We start from the raw sequence: 26,504 nt of genomic DNA on the forward strand, positions 1-26,504 counted from the left end.
TTTCTTAAGCGAACCTCACATTGCTTTAAAAAATTATCAGCCTTACCGCAATACAAGCAAAGTCTCTCAGAGAAACTCCTGTCCCTCTCCCTGGAACGGGATGACATTGCCCCGACCTGCATAGGGTCCCCAGTGTCGGCAGGAATATCGTGAGAAACAGAATCCAGCAATACAGGAAACTTCTCCTAATTCTGTCTAGCCCTCAACCTTCTATCCACACGGATAGCTAACAGCATGGCAACTTGCAGAGTATCAGGTGCAGGGAATGCAATGAGCAAATATTTAACCCTTTCACTCAAGCCTGCCAGAAACTGAAACTTGAGTGCAGGGTTATTCCACCTGACCTCTGCAGACCATCGTCTAAACAGGGTGAAATAACTCTCACCATCAAGAGAACCCTGTTTTAGACGTCTGAGCTCTGCCTCAGCTGATTCAACCCGATCAGGATCATCGTACAGCAAATCCATGGCATTGAAAAATGCTTCCACAGAACTCAGACAATGATCATTAGGAGACAAGGAAAACGCCCAGATTTGAGGTTCCTTACACAATAGAGACATAATAATTCCTACACGCTGTAGTTCATTACCAGAAGATCTAGGTCTGAGCTGAAAATACAACAAACAAGCATTTTTAAATGAAAAAAAATCCTGTTTCCCCGAGAAACACTCAGGTAATCCTACCTTAGGTTCTTCATAGTGTTCTGCCGGGTATTTACTCACGTACTGCTGAAGATCGGAAACCTCCAGAGTCAACCCTTGCAAGTGTTGAGCAAGCTCCTGGATGGTAACCATACTGAAGAAGATCCAGGAAGAGGAGAGGAGAGGAGAAAAAAAAAAAGCAACCTTTTTTTTATAAACGTGGCTGGACATACTGTTAGCTTCTGCAACTTAGAACTAAGGAATAGGAGGGAAAAGCTGTCCCTGCACTGAGAATCAGCTTAACCCTACGCTGGGGTGGGTACCCTATTCCTTATGAATAGCCCCACCGAAACTCCTGCACTGAACTCAAACGAAGATCTGTAGGAAGGGGAAAATGGGGTCCCTAAAAGATCTAAGGACTGGGAGCAAAAGCAGGAGACCTCCTAACAGAAAAGCTAGTTGCTGAAATGAAAATTTAAGAAAACAAAACTGGTGGAACAAGAAGTCCCAGGATAACTATAGTCAAAAGCAAGAAGAACTAAACAAGGCTACTTAGCCAGAGCACGGGCGTTACAACACTGATATCCAGCAGCGAATGGGGGCCAGGTGCTGGGTAATAAAGAGTGCAGAGATCATGTGACCAAGAAACCCAGCACCAGAGGAAAAGACTAGAAGCAAGCAAACCACAACAAGATGGCCAATAGTAAAACAACATAGATTCTAACTATTGATGCTATAGGTGTGTCACAGAATTTTATACCATTTTTTGATGGTAAAAAAAAATTACCACCCAAAAAATTTTTTAACCCCAGATTTTATATTGTCGCATGTGGAAATGGGTAAAAATGGCACCAAAATGTGTCACACCATTTCTGCTTAACGTGTAAATACCCCATTTGTGGCTGTATTGTACTGCTTAGCCACACGTCGAGACTTGGCAAGGACGGAGCGCTATTTGACTCTTGGAGAACAGATTTTCGTGGAATAGTTTGCAGACTCCATATACAGAGCTTCTAAGTGCTAGAAGAGCAGAATTCCCCCTCAAGAGACCCCATTTTGCAAATTACACCCCTCTGGGAATTTATATGTGTAGTGTCAATTTTGACTCCATGTGTGTTTTCCAGAAGCGAGTAGCAATGGATATTGCTGACTGAAATGCCCAGCACATTGTAGTGCCCATACGTCAGAGAGCCAATACATTGTAGTTTCCATACTATGTGCCCAGCTCGTGTTTCCGGAGACATGCACCCCATAAATTAAGCGGGTTTTCATTGCTACAGAAATGCCTAGCATGTGGACACTAAATGTAGTTAGGTACACTGTGGGGCTCACAAAGAAGTGGGGCATTTGGATTTGGGAGTACAGACTTTGCTGGATTTCTTTTTGGGGGGCAAGGAGTCATGACCCTTTTCCAGAGTCTCTGTGCTACCAGTAACATGGAAGCCCCCTATATTTCCATTAACAGATGATGGACCTGAGTGGGGACTTTTTTTGTGAGTTGAGTTGAAGCTTTTATTTGTAGCATTTTGGGGTACATAACTTTTTGGATCACATTTATCATGTCTGCTACGCTGAGCACTTCAGATGAAACTCCCGATGCATCCATGCATTAATGAAGCAGCAGGGTTACTCTGGCCTCTGTTCAGCGGTGTCTCTCTTTTCAAAGGTGCACAAAACTTTGGTTGATCGTACTTTTGTGCATGCCAAAAAAGATGCGTAAAAGGAACGGACACCGACGGATCACAGGCCAGATGGGAGTTCAAAATTAAGAAAAAAACAGGGGATGGGGATGCACCACCAATTTGGATAATGATGTACTGGCGGAAAGTATTCAGACCCCTTTAAATTTTTCACTCTTTGTTTCATTGCAGCCATTTGGTAAATTCTAAAAAGTAAATTTTTTTCTCACAAAGGAGTGGCTTCAGAACAACTCTGTGACCATTCTTGACTTGCCCAGCCAGAGCCCTGACCTAAACCCAATTGAGCATCTCTGGAGAGACCTGAAAATGGCTGTCCACCAACATTCACCATCCAACCTGACGGAACTGGAGAAGATCTGCATGGAAGAATGGCAGAGGATCCCCAAATCCAGATGTGAAAAACTTGTTGCATCATACCTAAGAAGACTCATGGGTGTACTAGCTCAAAAGGGTGCTTCTACTCAATACTGAGCAAAGGGTCTGAATACTTATGACTATGTGATATTTCAGTTTTTCTTTATTAATAAATATGCAAAAATTTCTACATTTCTGTTTTTTTTTCAGTCAAGATGGGGTGCAGAGTGTACTTTAACCCCTTAACAACATTTGACGTACTAATACGCGTCTGTGCCCAGGGACTTAAGAGCCAGACCCGTATTTGTACGTCATGGCGATCGCGCGCACACACAGGCTGTGCGGGCGCGATCGCCGCCGGGTGTCAGCTGATTGTCACAGCTGACACCCGGTACTATGTGCAGGGAGCGGTCCTGCACCGCTCCCAGCACATTAACCCCCGCGATGCTGCGATCGAAGTCGATCGCAGCATTGCGGTGGCAAGGGGAGGTGATCGCAGATACTCACCTCCTCTTCCGGCTTCCAGCGCTGACTGCCGTGGCTTCCAGGATGTTGCCATGACGACCATATGTCGTCATGACAACATCCGGGTCACCAGACAGCAGGAAGATTTTTTGGACATGCGCAGTGCATCTCCAAACAATCTTCTCCCTGTCCAGCGCTGACAGCCTGCATGACACAGGGATGGATGGTGCTGCATTCCTGTGCCATGCAGGCGATCAGAGAAAAAAAAGTGAAAGTCCCACAGTGGGACAAAGTAATAAAGTATTAAAACTATCAGAAAGTGAAAAAAAATATAAAAAAAAATTGTAAAAATATTTAAAAAAAAATAAAAAAAAGAATCCACCAAAAATAAAAATATAATGTACCCATCAATAAATATTATAAAAAAAAACAAAAAAAAAACAATAAAAGTACACATATTTGGTATCGCCGCATCCGGAACAGCCTGACCTATAAAACTGTCCCACTAGTTAACCCCTTCAGTGAACACGGTAAAAAAAATAAATAAAAAAGGAAGCAAAAAACAATGCTTTATCACCATACCGCCAAACAAAAAATGGAATAACACGTGATCAAAAAGACAAATATAAATAAAAATGGTACCGCTGAAAACGTCATCTCGTCCCGCAAAAAACAAGCCACCATACAGCTCCATCAGCCAAAAAATAAAAAAGTTAAAGCTCTCAGAATAAAGCTATGCTAAAAAATATTTTTTTCTATAAAATTGCTTTTATTATGTAAAAGTGCAAAACATAGAAATACGATATAAATGTGGTACCGCTGTAAACGTACTGACCCAAAGAATAAAGCTGCCTTATCAATTTTACCACACGCGGAACAGAATAAAAAAAAAACAAAAAAAACAATTCCTGAATTGTTGGTTTTTGTTTATTCTGCCTCCAAAAAATCGGAATAGAAAGCGATCAAAAATGTCACGTGCCTGAAAATGGCACCAATAACAACGTCAACTCATCCCGCAAAAAAAGAGCCATCAATTGACTGTCTGCCAAAATCTGGAAAAATTATAGCTCTCAAAATATGGCGATGCAAAACGTAGATTTTACAAAAAATGCGTCTTTTAGTGTGTGACAGCTGTCAGTCATAAAAACCCCATATGATTCTGGTATCGCTGTAGTCTCACCGACCCGAAGAATAAGGTTGTCTAATCACTTATACCGCATGAGGAATGGCGTAAAAAATAAACTCTCAGGTTAGGGTCGTGCTAGGGTTAGGGTTGTGCTAGGGTTAGGGTTGTGCTACGGTTAGGGTTGTGCTACGGTTAGGGTTGGGGCTGGGGTTGGGGTTGTGATGGGGTTGGGATTTTTTTCAAAAGTAAGAAAAAAAGATGACGATATGGCGACTAGTGTTGAGCGCAAGTGCTCGCTACTTGAGTTTGCATCGGGTGTTCTGGTATGCATTGAGTATCGTGGGTATTTGAGTGACATGCTCGAGTCTCCGCCCCATATGCTTCACGGCCCAAAAAACTTTGCGGGGATTGCCTGCCATGCACGAGCGATCCCCGCATGTTTTTTTTGGGTGTCTAATAACCGTGAAACATCCGGGCGGGGACTCGAGCATGTCACTCGAGCACACGCAGTACATGGTGCATACCTGAGTACCCGATGCAAACTCAAGTAGCGAACACTTGCGCTCAAGACTAATGACACCTTATTCAATATGATGACCTAATGTTATCAAATTCTGTGTCGTACCTCTGGGTTCAAATTGTTCACTATACACCTTAATAAAATCCTTGAGGTGTATAGTTTCCAAAATGGGGTCACTTGTGGGGGAGCTCCACTGTTTAAGCACATCAGGGGCTCTCCAAATGCGACATGGTGTCCGCTAACAAATTGAATGGAAAATCAGCTCAAATTGTTAGCGGACGCCATGTTGCGTTTGGAGAGCCCCTGTGTGCCCAAACATTGGAGCTCCCCCACAAGTGACCCCATTTTGGAAACTATACCCCCCAAGGCACCTATCTAGATGCATAGTAAGCACTTGGAACCCTTAGGTGCTTCACAAATTGATTCGGAAAAATGGAAAAGTATTTTTTTTCCACTTTTTCATTTTTACAAATCAATTTGTGAAGCACCTGGGGGTTCCAAGTGCTCACTATGCATCTAGATAGGTGCCTTGGGGGGTCTAGTTTCCAAAATGGGGTCACTTGTGGGGGAGCTCCAATGTTTGGGCACACAGGGGCTCTCCAAACGCAACATGGCGTCCGCTAATTATTCAAGCAAATTTTACAATCAAAAAGTCAAATGGCGCTCCTTCCCTTCCGAGCCCTGCCGTGCGCCCAAACAGTGTTTTTTCCCCACATATGGGGTATCTGCGTGCCCAAGGGAAATTGCACAACAAATTTTGGGGTCCATTTTTTCTTGTTACCCCTGTTAAAATAAAAAAAATTGGGTCTAAAGTAACATTTTTGTGAAAAAAGTTAAATGTTCATTTTTTTCTTCCACATTCCAAAAATTCCTGTGAAGCACCTGAAGGGTTAATAAACTTATTGAATGTGGTTTTGAGCACCTTGAGGGGTGCAGTTTTTAGAATGGTGTCACTTTTGGGTATTTTCTGTCATAAAGACCTCTCAAAGTGACTTCAAATGTGATGTGGTCCCTAAGAAAATGGTTTCGTAAATTTTGTTGGAAAAAGGAGAAATCACTGGTCAACTTTTAACCCTTATAGCTCCCTAACAAAAAAAAATTTTGGTTCCAAAATTGTGCTGATGTAAAGTAGACATGTGGGAAATGTTATTTATTAACTATTTTGTGTGACATATCTCTCTGATTTAAGGGCATAAAAATTCAAATTTTGAAAATTGCAAAATTTTCAAAATTTTCGCCAAATTTCCATTTTTTTCACAAATAAACGCAAGTGATATCGAAGAAATTTTACCACTATCATGAAGTACAATATGTCACGAAAAAACTGTCTCAGAATCAGGGGGATCCGTTGAAGCGTTCCAGAGTAATTACCTCAAAGTGACAGTGGTCAGAATTGTAAAAATTGGCCTGGTCATTAACGTGCAAACCACCCTCGGGGGTTAAGGGGTTAATGAGAAAAAAAATGAACTTTTTAGAATTTACCAAATGGCTGCAATGAAACAAAGAGTGAAAAATTTAAAGGGGTCTGAATACTTTCTGTACCCACTCTATACAGGGTGGTCCAAAAGTAGGTGGACAGAAAATACTAACATTTATTTCGATTTATATATAAAATTATATTTACTAACACAAGCGTAACATTGACAATTACATTTTATTCTGACCAATAATACAAAAGACCTTAAATTTTATCAACGCAGTTGCTCAAACTGTTTTCCATTACAATTTGCATAGCTTTGAAGTCTGCCTCGTACGCTTCGACAAACTTTTTTGCACAATTCTCTTTGGGTATTAATTTCTTGAAATGCATCTCTTATGTAATTTTTCAAATCACTGACACTTTTTGGTTTTCGACTATAAACTTTGTCCTTGAGTAATCAAGTGGGCCTTGTCGGCCAATCCATTTATTAGGAAATGTGTCATGAAAATACTCGCGGACTACTCTTGAATAATGTGGAGGGGCCCCATCTTGTTGGAAATAAAGGTCATTTGAATTAGGCTGTTGCTGTAACTGGGTAACAACTTGATTCATTAGAATGTCGAGATACTTATCTCCTGTGACTGTTCCATCAAAAAATATTGGTGCTAAAACAACAAAATTTGAAATACCACCCCAAACATTGACACCAGGCTCATCTAGTTGTTGCTCTAATGTTAAATGCATGTTCTCATTATACCAGTAAATACAATTATGTCTGTTAATATGGCCGGATAATTTGAAAGAAGCTTCATCACTCCACATAATGTTATCTAAAATTACTGGATTTTCTTCAATTTCGTTAAGCATAATCTCACTAAATTGCAGACGCCTGTCTGGATCATCCTCCAATAAACCATGAATTAGACGTGGACGATAAGCTTTCCACCCAATAGATTTCAGGATTCGCATGATAGAAGCTCATAAAATAGAGGCTCTTCTGGTGGACTTTTTTGGACTCTGAACAAATGTTTCAGCAACAAGTTGTTTATTATCTTCTGTACAGACTGTTTTGGGTCGACCAGTTTTTGGAGCATTAAGGATTGAGCCAGTGGCATTGAATTTGTCACGAATGCGGTAAATGGTTTGTATCTTTGGGGCTTGAGTAACAAATGTTTCAACCCAATTTGCGCTAACGGTTTCAGCATTTTGAGATTTCCAATACTCTGTTAAAATCCATTTTCTTTGATCTGTATTTATGTGTTATCTGAATTATCTGAAAAGAAAACAGATTTGGGGGAGATCTATCTGTGAAAACTAGATCTGTGAAACTGGCTCAGTTGCCCTTAGCAACCAATCAGATTCTACCTTTCATTTTCCAAAGAGTCTGTGAGGAATGAAAAGTGTAATCTGATTGGTTGCTAAGGGCAACTGAGCCAGTTTCACTTTACACCATGTTTGATAAATCTCCCCCTTCATAACCTTATTACACTTTCTGTACACCTACTTTTGGACCACCCTGTATAGTTTTTTTATGTTTTTCTACTATAACACACTAAAAATGCCTTTTGGAGCATCACCATATTTTGAAGGCTATAGTTTTTTATTTTTTCTGCTGATAGAGTCATGTGAGGGCTTGTTTTTTGTGGGACGAGTTGACGTTTTTATTGGTACCATTTTGGGCACAAAAGAGTTTTTGACCACTTTCTATTCCGTCATTCACAGTGTCGTAAAAGTCATAAGACTGCTTTATTCTACTGGTCAGTATGATTACAGAAAAAACACATTTATATTGTTTTTTTATGTTTAGCTGCTTTTATACAATAAAAAAACTACTTTGTAGAAAATTGTTTTTTTTATGGCCTTATTCTGCCAGCTATAGCTTTTTTATTTTTACGCTTACGGAGCTGTATGGTGGCTTGTTTTTTTTTGTGGGAGATGACGTTTTCAGCTATACCATTTTTATTTACGTATGACTTTTTGATCGTGTGTTATTCCACTTTTTTTGTCAGCTGTACTAAAGAAAAACTTAGTTTTTGCTACATTTTTTATTTACCTTTTTTTATCGTGTTTACTGTAGGGGTTAAATAGTGTGACAGTTTTATAGATCAGGTCGTTCCAGAAGTGGCAATACTAAATATCTGAACTTTTTTAGTTTATTTTTGTGTTTATATAAATATACATATTTATTGGCATAATATTTTTTTTCAATTTCTTTCGTTCTTTATTTTGTTTTTTTTTATATTTTACAGTGGGTTTTTTTTATTTTTTTTTTACTTTTTTACTTACTCCCTCTATGGGACTTCAAATTGTATTACTCTGATCACTGATAATGCATTGCAATGCACCAGCATTGATGATTGTTCCTGGGTGGAAATTGTGAAGACGGCGGAAAAGAAAGAGAGAGCGCTCCCTAAGCGTAATAAGTAAAGAAAAGCTTGTTTTAAAACAAGTATTTTGTGCTCACCTGAGCAGGTTGTGCTGCAATTGACTTTATTTGGTCTTGGGAATTATTGAAAGAGACCATGCATAGTAGTAACAAGTTCTGCAGTATTATAGATCATCAATTGAAAGGAACATAACCCATGCATATAAGTTAATTCACATTCACTCACCACACTTTACACTTTGAAAAGCAAAGAAGGAGCAAACTCAGACATTTGTTGGGTGTTACCCCCGGGAGTAACCCCACCCACAGATAACAATGCCGAGCATAAGTGTTTTACCAGCCAAAAGGACTCATATACACCTGATGAAAGCTCTATGAGCAGAAACGTGTTGTGTGATTTGTCAACCCCCTTCCCCTATTTTATGTCATAACAGCATTCTTTCCATGATCGATTTTGATAATAAATTCTCAAGTTTTAATTTTCTGTGGTCCGCTCTACATTCTGACCGCACAAAATATCATAAATTCTAGTAGACATTGGGAACTCACCCTCATATGGGAGCGCCTCCAGGATTCAGCTGCTATATAATGCACTAGCATTATACCTGTCAGTGTTATACTAACAGAAAGCCTCTTAGACCATGCTCTTTGCATGGTCTAACAGGCCACTGTAGCTGGTAGACCCGGAGGTCATGATGACGACCTTGGGTTGCGATGACAATGATCAGCAGCCCGCAATCACGTCGCCGGGGTTCTGATCGAGTGGGAAAGGGAGCCCCCTCCCTCTTGTAGCCTTCTAAAAGTTGCAATTGCTATCGATCGAGGCATTTAGAGGGTTAAACATCTGGGTGTGCTGCGGGCATCGGCCCTCGCTGTGACAGCCAGAATTCGGCTATCACTTAAACCGAGCTCACTGTGTTGATCGTGTGAGCACAGCTCCTGTAGCCTCACGATCACCAAGACGTACCAGTATGTCCATTTGCAGGAAGCACCCCCAAAATAATGTGTACCGGTAGGTCAAATGTTGGGAAGGAGTTAAGGAAATCCATATGTACATTAGCAGCAATAGACTGACTCAGCTTTTATTTTATATTGAAACATCTAATAATTGTATTGAAAGAAAAAAGGGGAAAACATCGCCAAAAAACAAACATTTAGAACAAACATCTGGTTTAACTAATAGGTTGTTTTATGATGATACATTCTCTTTAATGCCAGGTCCAGGAAGGATGCTACTACCTCTAAATCTATGGGAAAAATGGATGACAGTCGCCTCACTATTCCGTCCTCGAACATCATAATAACCTCTGAGGGTATTGAAGGGGAGCAGCCTTAAGTGCTAATGACCTATTTTCCTGCAAATGAAATCTCAGGTGCTTTTCGGCACAGTGCAGTGTGGTGTCTTGACTGCTGGCATATAGAGATTCCGTTGAACCTGGTTTCATGGGCACTGGTGTTCATCTCTACATGGAGAAAAGAGGACCTTTCACCAAAGTTTTCATATTGAACTGGACACACAATATAATAGTTGCTGCAGTGTGGAATAAAACATTTTTTATGCCTCTGTTGCGGAGATATTATCAATCAAAGTATTTGACACCTAATGAGTTAACTTTTTAAGTCCAAGTGGGTGTTTTCAGACAGCTTTCACTGGGGGTGTATACTTCTCTCCTGTATATGATGCGTGTACTTCTTTCCTGTATATGATGCTGACTAATCATATGCAGTCAGCAACACTTACCTGCTGCTCTTGTCCCGACAGTTCTGTGCTCACGGTCAGTCTTCGCTTACAACACTGAGGTGATGAGTTGATATCCTGACAAATTATGGGTCATGGTTAATCATTGGTCACATGAATATAACACCACATCCTGTAGTGTTGTAATCGAAAACTATTAAAGAGAGTGATAGCAGGTTTAGATCCTTAAACCACTATCAGGGAGAAGGTACCCCACGTGTATTGCCATTCCACAATGGCTTCCTTTCGGGTGATATCAAACAGTCTTTTACCTCCTTATACTTACAAATAAAGCAGGCCCATCTCATGTATGCAAGTTAATGGATATAGAAATAGGTATTACACTGACGAGCAGTGACACTTTTGACTTTCATGCTCCATATCTCACCATCCACTACTGCTTCTAACGTGAGACTACCATCATTTTATAGACAATCATCTTGGCTATCTCATACATAAATTTGACTTGCAACTATTTTGCATATGATTAGTTATGCAGATTCTTGTCATGTCACTGCATTGTTACTGTTTTGCTCCTAAAAATCAAAATTATTATTTTGTTAATCCATCTTTGACTTTCAACACTGCCTGAATTTTTGTGGGCATACTCTTGATCAGATGCAAGCATGCCTTGACCGAAATCTCTTGTACACATTCCCAAAGTTGGTGCATACGGGTCGACTCACTTGGGTAAGTATACAGATTTTTCTTCAACTCTACCCACAAGTGTTCAATTTTGTTGTGGTCTTGGGACTGTGAGGGCCAATCTAGCACCTCTACTTCATTGTTATTGAACCATTTGTTCGCCAATCTCGACGTATGCTTCGGGTCTTTGTCCTGCTGGAACACTATGTCCTTTCATACCCATAGTACTCGAGTGTACAAAGTAACTTGTCTTGTAGGATACTCACATATAGCTCAGCATTGAGACCACCATCGATCCTGGTCAAGTATCCAACACCTTTGGCTGTGAAACAACCCCATATCATCAGGCTTCCTCCACTGAATTTGACAGTTCCCTTAATTTTTTGATCCATTAGCCCCTTTTTTACTTGTTTCTTCCAGACCCATTTGCACCCATCAGAGTCTAATCTATTGACTTCCGTCTCATCGCTCCAAATCACCCGTTTCCAATCTTCTACTGTCCACTTTTTATACTTTTTTTCAAACTCAAGCCGACGCTTCTTGTGATGATATTGAAGTTGAGACTTCTTCACCTTTTTTCGGGCCACCATTCCTGACTTGCATTACACTGTGCTTTCATGGACATCTGTGATCTCACTATTACGAAGCATACAAGCCACATACACTGATGTGCTTGTCGCTCCAGAAGTGATAGACCTTGTGATGAGCCGACTTGTTGACTCTGATATTGTGTCTGGACATCCACCTCTTGGCTTTTGAATGGATGGACATACTTCATTTCATATTCTTCCAACTGTCAAGGCACTGACATGATGCAGTTCGGCAATTTTCTTGGCCGGTAGACCATTATCGATGAGCTAAATGTTGTGAGAACAAGTTGTAATTTGTAGTGTACAGGAAGACAAAGATTTTACCACCGCCAGGAGCAAAACAGTAACAATGCAGTGGGATGACAAGAATCTGCATAACTAATAATATGCTAAATAGTTGCAAGTCAAAAAACTGTATTTTCTGTTTACTTGTGTTATCTTTGCCTATTATTTAAATTTGTTTTGTGATCTGAAACATTTAAGTGTGACAAACATACAAAAGAATAAGAAATCAGGAAGGGGGCAAACACTTTTTCATACCACTGTAGGTGTGTCGACATCATTAAGAATTTTATAAACTTGTTTTTCATAAAGAGCAGTGTCCACAACAACTATACATCCTGCTTTATCTGACTTTTTAATCACTAAATTAGAGTTGTTTTTCAAATTGAGAACAGCTCGGGATTCAGATTTAGTGATATTGTTATGTTTATGAGATGAAGTCATGGTATTGACTAGAATTTTAAGGTCTCTTTCTATTAAATTCTGAAAAGTATCAAGTACCGGGATCCGAAATTCCATAAGGTAATAACTGGGATTGGGAATCTTGACATTAATTTGTTTAGCATCAACCAAATTCACATTAGTATTTTCTGAAAAAAAGGCCCTGCAAAGCAATAAGTGCATTTTGGTCTACAAACATGAGACCAGAAAAGTCATTACTAGTAGTGATAAGCGAGCACTAAAATGCTCGGGTACTCGTTGCTCGGGTCGAGCAAAGTGGAATGCTCAAGTGCTCGGAACGAGTAACGAGCTCAATGTAAGTCTATGGGAAACTCGAGTATTTTTCTGGCGGCCCCCCCAGCGGTCTGCCGAGGGCCTAAAAATTGCCCAAATCAATGGGAACAGTTCTCAAATAACATGGGAACAGCATGGGGAAGACCCCTGGAAGCATTTCTGACTCCCAAGTCACTGCTGTCAACAATGTTGTCAGAGGTATTACGCCACTTTTACGGACTCACAATAAAAAATACAAAAACGAAACCAAAATGGATTTTCCTGGCAAATATGTTAAGGAATATCCTTTCCAGGATAATGACTTGTATATAAGGCAAAATAAATAACCAAAAACAAAAATGCTCCTCCACACCTTGGGCTATGTTCACACGTATCGTTTTTGATGCGTTTTTGCATTGCTTTCAACCAAGACAAATGCATTCACCAGGAAATGTCATTTTAACATTTTACAACGTTATCTGGCCATGTGGTGTGTGACACATCATCAGACACATCCTGTTTCATTTATGAAGGAGGGATTGTGAAAGTCACAAACACTATTTTTACATCCTTACTATTCTTAAAGGGCCAGCAGTTGGCTATGCTTTGTTGTTCCCATTATTAACGAGTGGGTCTCCTATACTGTTATTGCGTATGCAGTGACTGCAAGTTCTGCCAATAATTTGGACGCAACCCAGTACCCCTTTGAAGAGACATAGAGGAGAGTCTCAGCAAAAAAAATGTTACCATTATAAAGGAGTGAGTCTCCTATAGTGGTAATGCCCATGCTGTGACAGCAAGGGCTGCCAAAATTTAGGAAAAACCCCACTAACAATTTTAAGACACATAGAGCTGTGCCACAGTAATGACATGTTCCCATTACAAAGGAGAGGGTCTGCTATCCAGTTATATGGTATGCAGTGAGTCCAACAGCTGCCAAAATTTAGGAAAAACTCCACTAACAATTTAAAGACACATAGAGCAGGGCTACAGTAACGACATGTACCCATTAAAAGGAGAGTGTCTGCTATCCAGTTATATGGTATGCAGTGAGTCCAACGGCTGCCAAAATTTAGGAAAAACCCCACTAACAATTTAATTTAAAGATACATAGAGCTGGGCCACAGTAGCGACAGGTTCCCATTAGAAAGGAGAGGGTCTGCTATACAGTTATAGGGTATGCTGTGACTGCAAGGGCTGACAAAATTTGGGAAAAACCCCACTAACAATTTAAAGACACATAGAGCTGGGCCACAATAACGACATGTTCCCATTAGAAAGGAGAGGGTCTGCTATCCAGTTATATGGTATGCAGTGAGTCCAACGGCTGCCAAAATTTAGGAAAAACCCCACTAACAATTTAAACACACATAGAGGTGGGCCACAGTAGCGAGTACGACATGTTCCCATTAGAAAGTAGAGGGTATGCTATCCAGTTATAGGGTATGCAGTGAGTCCAACGGCTTCCAAAATGTAGGAAAAACCCCACTAACAATTTAAAGACACATAGAGCAGGGCCACAGTAATGGCATTTTCCCATTAGAAAGGAGAATGTCTGCTATCCAGTTATATAGTATGCAGTGAGTCCAACGGCTGCCAAAATTTAGGAAAAACCCCACTAACAATTTAAACACACATAGAGGTGGGCTACAATAATGAGTACGACATTTTCCCATTAAAAAGGAGTGGGTCTCTCATACTGTTTGCCTATGCAGTAAATGCAACGGCTGCCAAAAATTTCGAGGAACTCGAGTGCCCCTTGCAAGAGACGTAGAGGTCGTAGGGCCTCCTGAAAACAATGTTCCCATTATTAGGAAGTGGGTCTCCCATACTGTTTGCTTATGCAGTGAATGCAACGGCTTCCAAAAATTTGGAAGAACTCCAATGCCCCTTGCAAGAGACGTAGATATGGTGATATGGTACATATGGTGGTGATATGGATGGGGATAAGGAGAAGGAGGAGCAAGATCAAATAGACAAAATCAGGAAGCGTATACCCATGTCTGGGTGTGAAGACAGAGGTGCATGGGAATAGAGTTAAACCACCCAAAAAAACCCCACTGTATTTGAGTTTATGTTACGCTGCTATCATTCGGTGGTTTTGAGAAGTCTGGCCCAATCCAGCCCTTGTTCATTTTTATAAGGGTCAGCCTGTCAGCATTTTCAGTTAAAAGGCGGATGTACCTATTTGTTATAATTCCACCGGCGGCACTAAAAACCCGTTCTGACTAAACGCTAGTGGCAGAGCAGGCCAGGACCTCCAAGTCGTAGAGAGCCAGTTCAAGCCACATGTCCAGCTTGGATACCCAATAATTATAAGGCACAGAGGAATCACGGAGGACATTGGTACGGTCGGCAAGGTACTCCCTCACCATTTTCTGAAACTTTTCCCTCCTTGTGACAGTACCCAGCGTCTCAGGGCCTGTGCGATGGGAGGGTCTGAGAAAAATGTCCCAGAACTTTGACAGTGTTCCCCTGCCTCTGCTGGATTGCATTTATGTCTCTCTTGCCTGTACACCTTGGTTGTCCAACGAACTGTGACCTCTGCCGCCAGGGTTTTTAGATGGGAATTTTTTCAATAATTCTGCTACAAGAGCCTTCTCTTACTGCCCCATTTTATTAGGCCTGTCCAGCGCGGTAATAAGAGACAGAAAGTTCTCCTTGTAGCGTGGGTCTAGAAGTGTCACCAACCAGTAATGACTGTCACCCAAAAGCAGGAGACCTCCTAAAAGAAAAGTTAGTTGCAGAAACAAAAATTAATGGAAACAAAACTGGTGGAACAAGAAGTCCCAGGATAACAATAGTCCGAAGCAAGAAGAACTAAACAAGGCTACTTAGCCAGAGCACAAGCGTTACAACACTGATGTCCAGCGGGGAATGGGAGCCAGGTGCTGAGTAATAAAGAGTGCAGAGATCACGTGACCAAGAAACCCAGCACAAGAGGAAAAGACTAGAAGCCAGCAAACCACAACAAGATGGCCGATAGTGAAACAAAATAGATTCTAACAGTACCTACCTTTTTACGAGGATCCTCCGGATCCTCTAGGCTGAGCCTTACCAGGAAATCTCCTGTGAAAAGCCTTAATTAGCCTTGACGCCGAGACGTCAGGCCCAGGAATTATCTTCGGGGCCGAAACCTCTCCAGGACTCAAGATACTGTAATCTTCTTCTATGCCACCTGGAATCCAGAATGCGAGAAATCTCAAATTCACCGTCCTCATCAACAGGAGGAACAGTAGGCTTCGCCTGCTTATCAGGCGTGTCCGCCTTCTTAAGTACCGACACATGAAACAGAATTCATCCTCCAGGACGAGGGAATGCCCAACCTCACCGCAGCCGAGTTGACAATCTGAACCACTTTGAAAGGACCCACAAATTTAGGCCCCAGTTTTTTAGAAGGAATTTTCAAACGAAGATTCCTAGAGGACAACCAAACCATATCCCCAACAGCAAACAAGGACTCCTTTCTTTTTTTGTCAAAATACCTTTTTGATCTCCTGTTAGCCTCTTTAAGGTTCAGACGTACACTGGTCCAAACCCTCTCCAAATCTCCAGAAAAATTGTCCTCCTCCGGTACAGCAGCCCCAACTTTGGAAAATGGACCAAAAGATGGATACCTGCCAGTACAACAAAAAAAGGAGAACAACCAGCCAAGGAAGAAGTATGATTATTAAGGGCAAACTCCGCAAGTGGTAGAAATTCTGACCACATTTCCTGATTGTCTGCCACAAAACATCTCAAAAACTGCTCGACATCCTGGTTCTTCCTCTCAGTCTGTCACTTGGACTCTGGATGATACCCCGACAAGAATGACAAATTAATTTTCAATCTATCACAAAAAGCATGCCAAAAGCGAGCCACAAACTGTGGTCCTCTATCAAAAACAATGTCCGTGGGAACACCATGGAGCCTAACAATCTCCTTCACAAAAGCCTAAGCAAGAGTCTTGGCGCAAGGTAACTTGTTGAACGGAACCAGATGACACATTTTAATAAAACGGTCCACAACAACCCAGATGACAGAAAAACCCTCCGATAAAGGCAGATCGGTGATAAAATCCATGGCAAGGTGCGTCCATGGCGAATTAGTAACTTCCAAGGGGCATAGCAACCCCGCAGCCGGAGCGTGAGAGGCCTTCGACCTAGCGCACACAGAACACTGACACACCCACTTGATGACTTCCCTTTGCCACCCTGGCCACCAGAAACTCCGACTGATAGACTTCCTAGTTTCCGAAATCCCTGCGTGACTCGCCAACCGAGACTCATGACATTCAACAAACAATGCTCTCCTCAAGGCTCTAGGCACAAAAATTTACCACACGGAGTGTTAGTTGGTGCCGCACTCTGAGCTCCTAGGATGCTATTCTCCAACTCAGAATCCAATGCGGCCACCACCACCCCTCTCTGCAAAATACACTCCTCCCTCTCAGCATTCACCGCTGGAGAGAAACTACGAGACAAAGAGTCAGCCTTAACATTCCTTGTCCCCGGGACAAAGGTTACGGAAAAATTGAACTGGGCAAAAAACAGTGCCCACCTAGCCTGATGGGCTCAAACGTTTAGCTGCGTCCAGATAAATCAAATTCTTATGATCAGTGAAAACCTGTATAGGATATCGAGCCCCCTCCAAAAAATGTCGCCAATGCTCGAACGCGAGTTTAATAGCCAACAACTCACGATTCCCAACATCATAGTTGAGCTTTGTCTCAGAAAATTTTTTTGAAAAGAAAGCACAGGGATGCACCACATCCTCACCCTCCTGGGACAGAACTGCCCCTACGCCTATAGATGCGGCATCTACCTCAACCAAAAATGGCTTGGTCTCATCCATCTGGATAAGAACAGGAGCAGAGCTGAACCTCTCCTTGAGATACTCAAAAGCTTCAATAGCCTCAGTGGACCATTGGACTGTATTTTCACCCTTCTTGGTGAGATCAGTAATGGGTTTAGCAATGACAGAGAAATTCTTTATGAATTTCCTGTAATAATTGGCAAACTCCAAAAACCTCTGTACGGACTTCAAACCCTCAGGCCTCGGCCACTCCAGCACAGCCTGAACTTTCACCGAGTCCCTCTCAAAACCATCACAAGAGACAAAGTAACCCAAAAAACTAGTTTTCTGAACAGCAAACTGACACTTCTCCAATTTAGCAAAGAATGTGTTATCTCTCAGAATCTGAAGAACTTCGCGGACTCTCTGCCAATGAGACTCAAGATCCGATGAATAAATCAAAATGTCATCCAGATAAACAATAACACTCCTACCGATCAAGGGTCTCAGAATGTCATTGATGAAATTTTGAAAAAATGCAAGTGCGTTAGTAAGCCCAAAAGGCATCACCAAACACTCAAAATGTCCTTCCGGGGTGTTAAAAGCTGTCTTCCATTCATCTCCGTCCTTCACCCGCAGCAAATTATATGCCCCATGAAGGTCAGTCTTAGAAAACCATTTAGCTTCGGTCAATTGGTTAAACAAATCCGGAATAAGCGGTAACGAGTAAGGATTGCGCACAGTGATTTTATTAATATCCCGAAAATCAAGACATGGCCTAAAACCCCCATCCTTCTTTTTGACAAAAAGAACCCAACCGCCACAGGAGACTTAGAGGGTCTTATGTGACCTGCAGCTAAACTAGTCTGAAGGTACTCCTTCAAAGCCTCCCTCTCAGGAATTGTCAGATTAAACAACCGACTCTTAGGGAGCTTAGCATCAGGGACGAAGTCAATAGCGCAATTGTAATCTCTATGAGGTGGTAAAGCTTTCGACTGCACCTCAAAAAAAAACCTCCAAAAATCCTGAATTGGTTCAGGTAACTCCCCCCTCACAACAGCTGCAATGTGAACATTACAACACTTACCATAACACCCCTGACCCCAGGACCTTATGGAACCAGACGACCAGTCCAGCAAAGGATTATGCACTTTTAACCAGGGCAACCCCAGGACGATCGGGGAAGGCAACTTAGCAAGTAAAAATAAGTCAATCTGCTCCAGATGTTCCATATTCATAGTAAGCAGAAACCCAGTGATCTTTCGAAGAATGCTCCCATGCTCCATGGGAGTATTATCAATCGCCATCACAGGAAAAAGAGACGACAGAGGTTCAGAATCAAACTTATACTTTTCAAGAAATTGTTGATCAATCAAATTAAGTGCAGAACTACAATCCACCATAACTTGAAACTCAATCAAACGACCCTGACAGGTGGTGTTACCAGGAAAAAACACCCCAGCAGAACGTAAAAACGCAATGCGAAAGGGAGTGTTATTTCTACTGACCATTTTTTTTTTCTTTCCTTAAGCGAACCTCACATTGCTTTAAAAAATGATCAGCCTTACCGCAATACAAGCAAAGTCCCTCAGAGAACCTCATGTCCCTCTCCTTGGAACGGGATGACATTGCCCCGACCTGCATAGGTTCCCCAGTGTCGGCAGAAATATCGTGAGAAAAAGAATCCAGCAATACAGGAAACTTCTCCTAATTCTGTCTAGCCCTCAACCTTCTATCCACACGGATAGCTAACTGCATGGCAACTTGCAGAGTATCAGGTGCATGGAATGTAATGAGCAAATCTTTAACCCTTTCACTCAAGCCTGCCAGAAACTGAAACTTGAGTGCAGGGTCATTCCACCTGACCTCTGCAGACCATCATCTAAACAAGGTGCAATAACTCTCATCATCAAGAGAAGCCTTTTTGAGACGTCTGAGCTCTGCCTCAGCTGATGTAACCCGATCAGGATCATCATATAGCAAACCCATGGCATCAAAAAATGCCTCCATAGAACTCAAACAATGATCATCAGGAGACAAGGAAAACGCCCAGATTTGAGGTTCCTTACGCAATAGAGACATAATAATTCCTACACGCTGTAGTTCACTACCAGAAGACCTAGGTCTGCGTCGAAAATACAACAAACAAGCATTTTTAAATGAAAAAAAATCCTGTCGTTTCCCCGAGAAACACTCAGGTAATCTACCTTAGGTTCTTCATAGCGTTCTGCAGGGTATTTACTCACGTACTGCTGAAGATCGGAAACCTCCAGAGTCAACCCTTGCAAGCGTTGAGCAAGCTCCTGGATGGTAACCATACTGAAGAAAATCCAGGAAGAGGAGAGGAGAAGAAAAAAAAAACTTTTTTTTTTTTTTTAAACGTGGCTGGACATACTGTTATGTACTGCAACTTAGAACTAAGGGATAGGAGGGAAAAACTGTCCCTGCGCTGAGACTCAGCTTAACCCTACGCTGGGGTGGGTGCCCTATTCCTTATGAATAGCCCCACCGAAACTCCTGCACTGAACTCAAACGAAGACCTGTAGGACGGGTAAAGGATCTAAGGACTGGGAGCAAAAGCAGGAGACCTCCTAACAGAAAAGTTAGTTGCAGAAACAAAAATTAAAGGAAACAAAACTGGTGGAACAAGAAGTCCCAGGACAACAATAGTCCAAAGCAAGAAGAACTAAACAAGGCTACATAGCCAGAGCACGAGTGTTACAACACTGATGTCCAGCGGGGAATGGGAGCCAGGTGCTGAGTAATAAAGAGTGCAGAGATCACGTGACCAAGAAACCCAGCACCAGAGGAAAAGACTAGAAGCCAGCAAACCACAACAAGATGGCCGATAGTAAAACAAAATAGATTCTAACAGAAATGCGGGGACGGCACACTGGGAGAAATAGTGGCGGCTGGAGACAGAGTACCGAGGGACAGCCGCCATCAGGTTGTGGAAAGCTTCCGTCTCCACGAGCCAAAAAGGCAACATTTAGAGCACAAGCATTCGCGAAATGTGTGAATTTTGTAGTGTGGCCTGTGGGGCATTGGCTAAGTATTTGCACTTGCGTTCCAAGGACTGGGGTAGGGACAACTGAACGCTGCAATGGAACAAGGACGTGGACGTGCTTCCTAATGGTGCTAGTTGAGAGTGTGCAATGACACTTGCAGGGCGGGAGGCATCTTGGCCTGCGCCATGGCCAGAGGATTGGCATCCATGCACAACAGCGGAAGAAGCAGTGGTGTCAACCGCAGACACTGTTTCTGGACCCTGGGGTTCGGCCCACTTATTTGGGAGCTTTGCTGCCATGTGCCTGATCATGCTGGTGGTGGTCAGTCTGCTAGTTTTGCTACCCCTGCTGATGCTGGCTTGGCAGGTGGTGCAAATGGCCTTTTGGGGGTTATCGGCAGAGTCTTTAAAAAACAACCAGACTCAGGAAGACCTAACAGTTGTACTGGCAACTTCTGTCATGTTGGCGTTACGAGGAACGCTTTCCCGCCTTGTGTCTGCGGCCACAACACTGCTTCTTCCTGCCTGTTGTGATCAACTCTGGAGGGAGTTTTCCGTGGTCGCCTACTTCTAGGTTTGTCAGCTGCTCCATAACCTTCTTTTTCTTTCTTTAATATGACGCGCCCCCTGGGCCGTGTGCGTGTGGGGATACCCGGAACCGGACCTTTTGTGGATGCTGGGGGTTGTAGTCTCCGTGGCGGCGACCCGGTCCGTGCCCAGGGCGGTCAAACCAAATGACAGTCTATATGCTGAATGTCCGACTACGCCACCAGTGGATTGCGGTCAGAGTGAACCGCCGCTTCAGGGCAGACTGCTGAGGCTGGTGTTGTGGGTGCAGCAGAGGGTAGTATAACTCCCCACGGGAGGAGTATAGCCTCAGGGCAGCGAGTGCGGATGTTGGGGGTGATGGTGCGCGGGAGCAGCAGTAACGACACAGAGTCCTGTAATGCAGTCCAGGATATTTACTCACAGTTCTTTATCCACGTTACTCCAGCTCGTCATAACGTCCCACGTCGCACTGTGCTCACCAGGTGAGGGGCTCGGCCTACTCCCAGATAACTTTGGAGCGTTTCACAGGACCCCCTTTGTGTATCCTTTCTCTGGCCTGTCATACCCCGCCAGTGACCTCGCTTCTGTCCGGCTGCCTCGGGCCTTCTCGGGCAAACATTGGTGCCGTTTCCCTGACCCTATGTGGTGCCTTCCTAGCGGGTGTAGCGAGGGGCTGCGCCACATAAAATGTCACAGCCTCCGGTTTCTAGCTGAGGGTAGTTCCCTGCCTCCACTAGTTTCGGGGACCGGTCTCCCCCTTTGGCCTGACCCCCCTACGCACGTAGATTCGGGCATGCGGTCGCGACTCGCCGGTCCACACTCCTGGGGTCCCTTCGTTCCCTGTTCCTGGAGCCTCCTCCGCTCCTCTTCCTTCCTTCTCCTTCCTCCAGGCCCCGGCCGCTCTCTCAAGCCTGCCTAAGGAGCAGAGCTTGGCCTGAGCCTCTGCTCCCTGTCTTCTCCTCTTACTCTCAACCCTCTCTCCTTGCTCTTTCAGTGCTGGCTGGGCCTCACAGGCTAGGCCCGCCTCCGGAGCAGAGCCCCATGCAGAGGCCCTTACTCTGTCACTTCCTCTCTCTGACTGAACACTGAACTAAGATGGTGCCCACCTTTTATACCTCCCTCTAAGTGCACCCAGGAACTGCCCTCTCCCTCCTATGCACTACAGGGTTCCCCTTCCTCGGTGTTCCTTCCCCCCACTCCAGCCAGGGACAGGGACTGTCGTGCTCCACTTGGAGCATATCGGTCGCCCTACCCCACGGAAATGTGGTGTAATGCATGCAGGTGTCAGGGTCCTGATCCACACTCCATCCTTACCTGGAAGTGAGATATCGCACATCTGGTTGAGATGCAATACCTCTGTAGCGACCGAACCCTCGGGGCGCTACAAATATACATGACACTTGACTCTGAGAACAGTTGAATTCCATATCTACCTCTTTTTGGATTTTGCCTGCCTTCACTCTCAGAATAATAAGCTTCCTGACATCTGGTGATAAATTTGGCTTTGTCTTTGCCATGTTTTAACCTAAAAACACACACATAAAAAATAAAATTTTAAGCAAAATTCGGCTATTCATGACAAAATATGCAAAACTGTTGGCCCTGCAAATGTAGAAAATGAACACATAAAGGGATAAAACAATGTCAAACCCAATTTTTGTCCTTATAACTGACAACCATTTGCTTCCAATGTACTAAAATCAAAAGGAAAATGTCATTGTAACAACCAGACAGAAGTAATCACTAGTGATGAGCGAGCGTGCTTGCAACTGCTCGGTACTCGCCTGAGCATCTTACTGCCCAAGATGCTTGGCGCTCGGTGAGTACGTCCGGGATGCTCGAGCGGGAGCTTGGGTCCCCGCCCCACATGTTTGGCACTCTTTAGACAGCGAATAAACATGCAGGGATTGCCTGCCACTCACCGTAATGCCGTAGCCATGTTGGTTGTGGCATTACAGTGATTGGCTGGCCGCACAGCGTCATCGGGTCTATATCAGACCTTGTGACCCTATGCTTGTCACAGTCTACCCCGGAAACAGGCTGAGTAGGGAGAGCTGCAGCTGAGTGAGGGAGAGAATTGGCAGTTTATTAGTTAGTATAGGTATTCCACAGCAAGATATATATCTATCTGAACTAACAGTCCTTCTAAGGACTAATCCAGCTGCATATATTAATCCTGGTGATAGCAGGAGTTAGGCAGGCAGAGTTTGTGGACACTGTATACAGCAGAATAGGGTCCATTGCACGTTCTGTCTACTGCTGCTGTTACAGATATCTATAGCCCTAGATATCAGGGATATTTTCTTTTGCTCTTAGTCCTGATTATTTGCTTAAAAAGCAATACAAGCCACCATTTTAACTGCTCCATTTGCTTGCTTTGCAAATTTGGCTGTATTGTGGAAGCAGAGAAACTTGTCCATCATCAGACTTGATCCGATATTACTGCCGTAATAATACAGACATTTTGTGGAGTGTGCCAAATATTATACTCCATTTAAAGTCTGCCAGCTGTGTGTTATTCAACCTATTCACTGACCAATACCACATCTATAAGGCCACTGCCTAAAACCGTGGTCATCAGACGTGGTCCCTTATTACTGCGGTAATAATTGTGACAGTTTTTGGAGCGTGCCAAATATTACACTCCAGTAAAAGTCTGCCAGTTGTGTGTTGTTCAACCTATTCACACTTAGTCACTGACCAATACCATATCTCTAACGCCACTGCCTAAAACTGTGGCCATCACACATTATCCCATATTACTGCAGTAATAATTGTCACATTTTTTGGAGCGTGACAAATATTACTTGAAAAAATGGACGTTTTATTCAAGTACTGATCCTTTTTCCTATTTTTGCTTATTTTCCATCAGTATCTGTAAGCCAAAACCAGGAGTGGGTGATAAATACAGAAGTGGTGACGTGTTTCTATTATACTTTTCCTCTGATTGTTCCACTCCTGGTTTTGGCTTACAAATACTGATGTAAAATACTGACCAAATACTGAACGTGTGAACGTGGCCTGACACCGACCTTACCTGACTAAAGAAAGTGGCCTGAATCCAACTGCAAAAAGAATGATCCAGCTTCCAATCCAGGTAATGTATAAAAAGATATCTTTTATTGGAGACAATTTCAAAAGGGGAAAAATATAGGAAACTGCACACACCGACAACCTAGGTGTCTTCAACCAAGTCTAAGAACGCAGTTTGCATTCAAAACATGTTTGGTTACAGCATCATGTTTCCTCATATCCCCCCACACACCTTGATTGTCAGTATGCGCTGTTTTCTGTATTTTCCCTCTTTTTTAATTGTCTCCAATAAAAGGATATATTTTATACGTTACCTTGATTGGAAGCTGGATCTCTCTTTCCTTTTTGCATCTACCGTTGATTATGGGCTTCTCTGATCCTTGAGCTTCTCGAAGGGTCAGCTGGTTGATTTTTTATTTCAGTTTGGAATAATTGGTCAATTGAATTATGCTGTGAGTATCTCACACATCCTATGTTATAGGACATCACTATTGTGACCATTATTATTTAGGGAAAACTACGTCCACAAAGATTTATCATCATCATCTTATTACATTCATGTGATTCAATAAAATGGGGGAACCCAATGTTTCACTCATACTATCCAATTGCAAGGAATTAAATGAGCTATACAATGATGTTGGTAAATGACCCACATTGTCCATCGAGAATGAGCAGCAAAGGTTAGATGTCAGCCATCTCTCATGAGTATGAGTCATTCTAGTCTCTGTCTTTCAGAAAGGGAATCTGAAAGTCGGCATTTTGTGAAAAATAACTAAAGCCTACTGTCCTCTGCATGTATAAAAGAGATGTAGACAGATGGCTGTTTTAAATGTTCATGTTCTATTTTTAATGATGAAATACCGCAAGACCCATTCTTATGACACATAACTTAAATATGCTTGTAGAAGCTTCTTTATGAGGAAAATATCACATTGATTCCGTTACTAGGAAAGGAAACCAAATCAACCTTTGGTTACGGCTCTGATTTGATTAGAATATTAGTCTGATTGCTCAATGACACAATTTATAGAAACATTCAGGCAGATTCTCTTTAAAATAGACTACTCATTTATGGTATTCTGTTTTAATTAAGTCACCCCAAGACTGAAAAGTGATGTTTCTCACGAATGGTCACTCTGCCTGCTGCCCTTGGTTTGCCTCCTTGGCTCTGATCGTCAATGCGTTCTTCCAAGATGGCCATGCAGTAGCATGTGGAGTGCATTTTTTATGTTTCCTGTTGAAACCTGTTTTAATAACTTTGCCCAACAACAACAAAAAAGTATGTTTTAACAGGATGCGGAAATCAACTAATGAACCAAAGCCTTAGTTACACACCAAGGTTAAAGGGGGTTTTCCAGTTTTGTTAAACTCCTGTTCCCCAGTTGCTCCCTGGGTTCTAGTGTGTTATTCTCTTTGGTGCTGACATCACGGTGACAACGCCAATCAGTGAGATCAGTGGCTCGTGCCATCAATTCGGGCTATACAAACTGCAGCCAGGGAGAGAGGTTTTCCAAAAACAGAAATCCCCTTAAATTGCACAGAAAGTCAATAATCTTTAAGTATTTTTTAGACCTAGGAAAATAGCAGAGACCTAAGAGAAACCCCATGTAAAGATAAGGAGAACATGCAAACTCCATACATATACCATGTGCACAATTATTAGCAAATGAGTATTTTGACCATATCATAATTTTTATGCAAATTTTCCAACTCCAAGCTGTATAAACTTGAATGCTTATTAGATGAAGCAGATCAGGTGATGTGTATTTGTGTAATGAGGGAGGGTGTGATCTAAGGATACAACACCCTTTATCAAGGAGTGCAGAATTATTAGGCAGCTTGTTTTCCTTGGGTAAAGTGGACCAATAAAGATAGTTAACTGACTCTGAAAAGTCGAAAATGGTTACAAGTATTACAGAGGGATGCAGTACTCTTCAAATTGCTAAAACATTGGGCATGGTTACAAAACCATGAAAACCTTTGTTGAAAAGAGTCAACAGGTTTGCAAGAAACGTGTTGAGAAAAAAAAAACGCACATTAACTGCCAAAGATTTGAGAAGACTCAAATGTGAAGTGACCAGGAAGCCATTATCCTCCGGTGCTGTCATATTCCAGAGCTGCAACACGCCTGGAGTGCCCAGAAGTACAAGGTGCTCAGTGCTCAGAGACACGGCCGAAATAAGGAAGACTGAGTCCGACCACCACTGAACAAGACACAGTAGGTGAACTGTCAGAACTGGGACAAGATAGATCTGAAAACAGATTTTTCAAATGTTTGATGGACTTATGACATGACTGTGAATCTTGATGAATCAGATAGATAGGCCCATGGCAGGAACAGTAGCAGGCACAGCCCTTCACTTCCACTTAGACACCAGCAAAGTGGAGGTGGGGTACTGGTATGGGCTGGTATTATTAAAGATAACTAGTTGCACCTTTTCGAGTTGAAGATGGACATAAAGTCAACTCCCAAACTTGCTGCCAGTTTTAAAAGAAACTTTCTTCAAGCAGTGGTACAGGAAAAAGTCTGCATCTTTCAAGAAAACCATGATTGTTAT

The 26,504-nt window shown here is 42.5% G+C and overlaps 1 long non-coding RNA gene across 2 annotated transcripts in view; it reads right to left on the reverse strand.

Annotated features, from left to right (window-relative positions):
• Positions 1-26,504, reverse strand: part of LOC141273658 (uncharacterized) — a 56,217-nt gene that overhangs the window by 21,547 nt on the left and 8,166 nt on the right. Inside the window, exons 3-4 of one of the 2 annotated variants that reach the window (XR_012322114.1) lie at positions 22,344-22,435; positions 9,665-10,075 (exon numbers count right to left, since the gene is read on the reverse strand). This is a non-coding gene — a long non-coding RNA (uncharacterized lncRNA). Of the gene's footprint in view, positions 1-9,664; positions 10,076-22,343; positions 22,436-26,504 lie in introns of those variants that run through there. The other variant, XR_012322115.1, reaches the window with a different exon arrangement.

This window comes from Phyllobates terribilis, unplaced genomic scaffold (assembly GCF_046119375.1).
Source record: "Phyllobates terribilis strain yellow unplaced genomic scaffold, ASM4611937v1 Scaffold_5__5_contigs__length_657084704, whole genome shotgun sequence".
NCBI lineage: Eukaryota > Metazoa > Chordata > Amphibia > Anura > Dendrobatidae > Phyllobates > Phyllobates terribilis.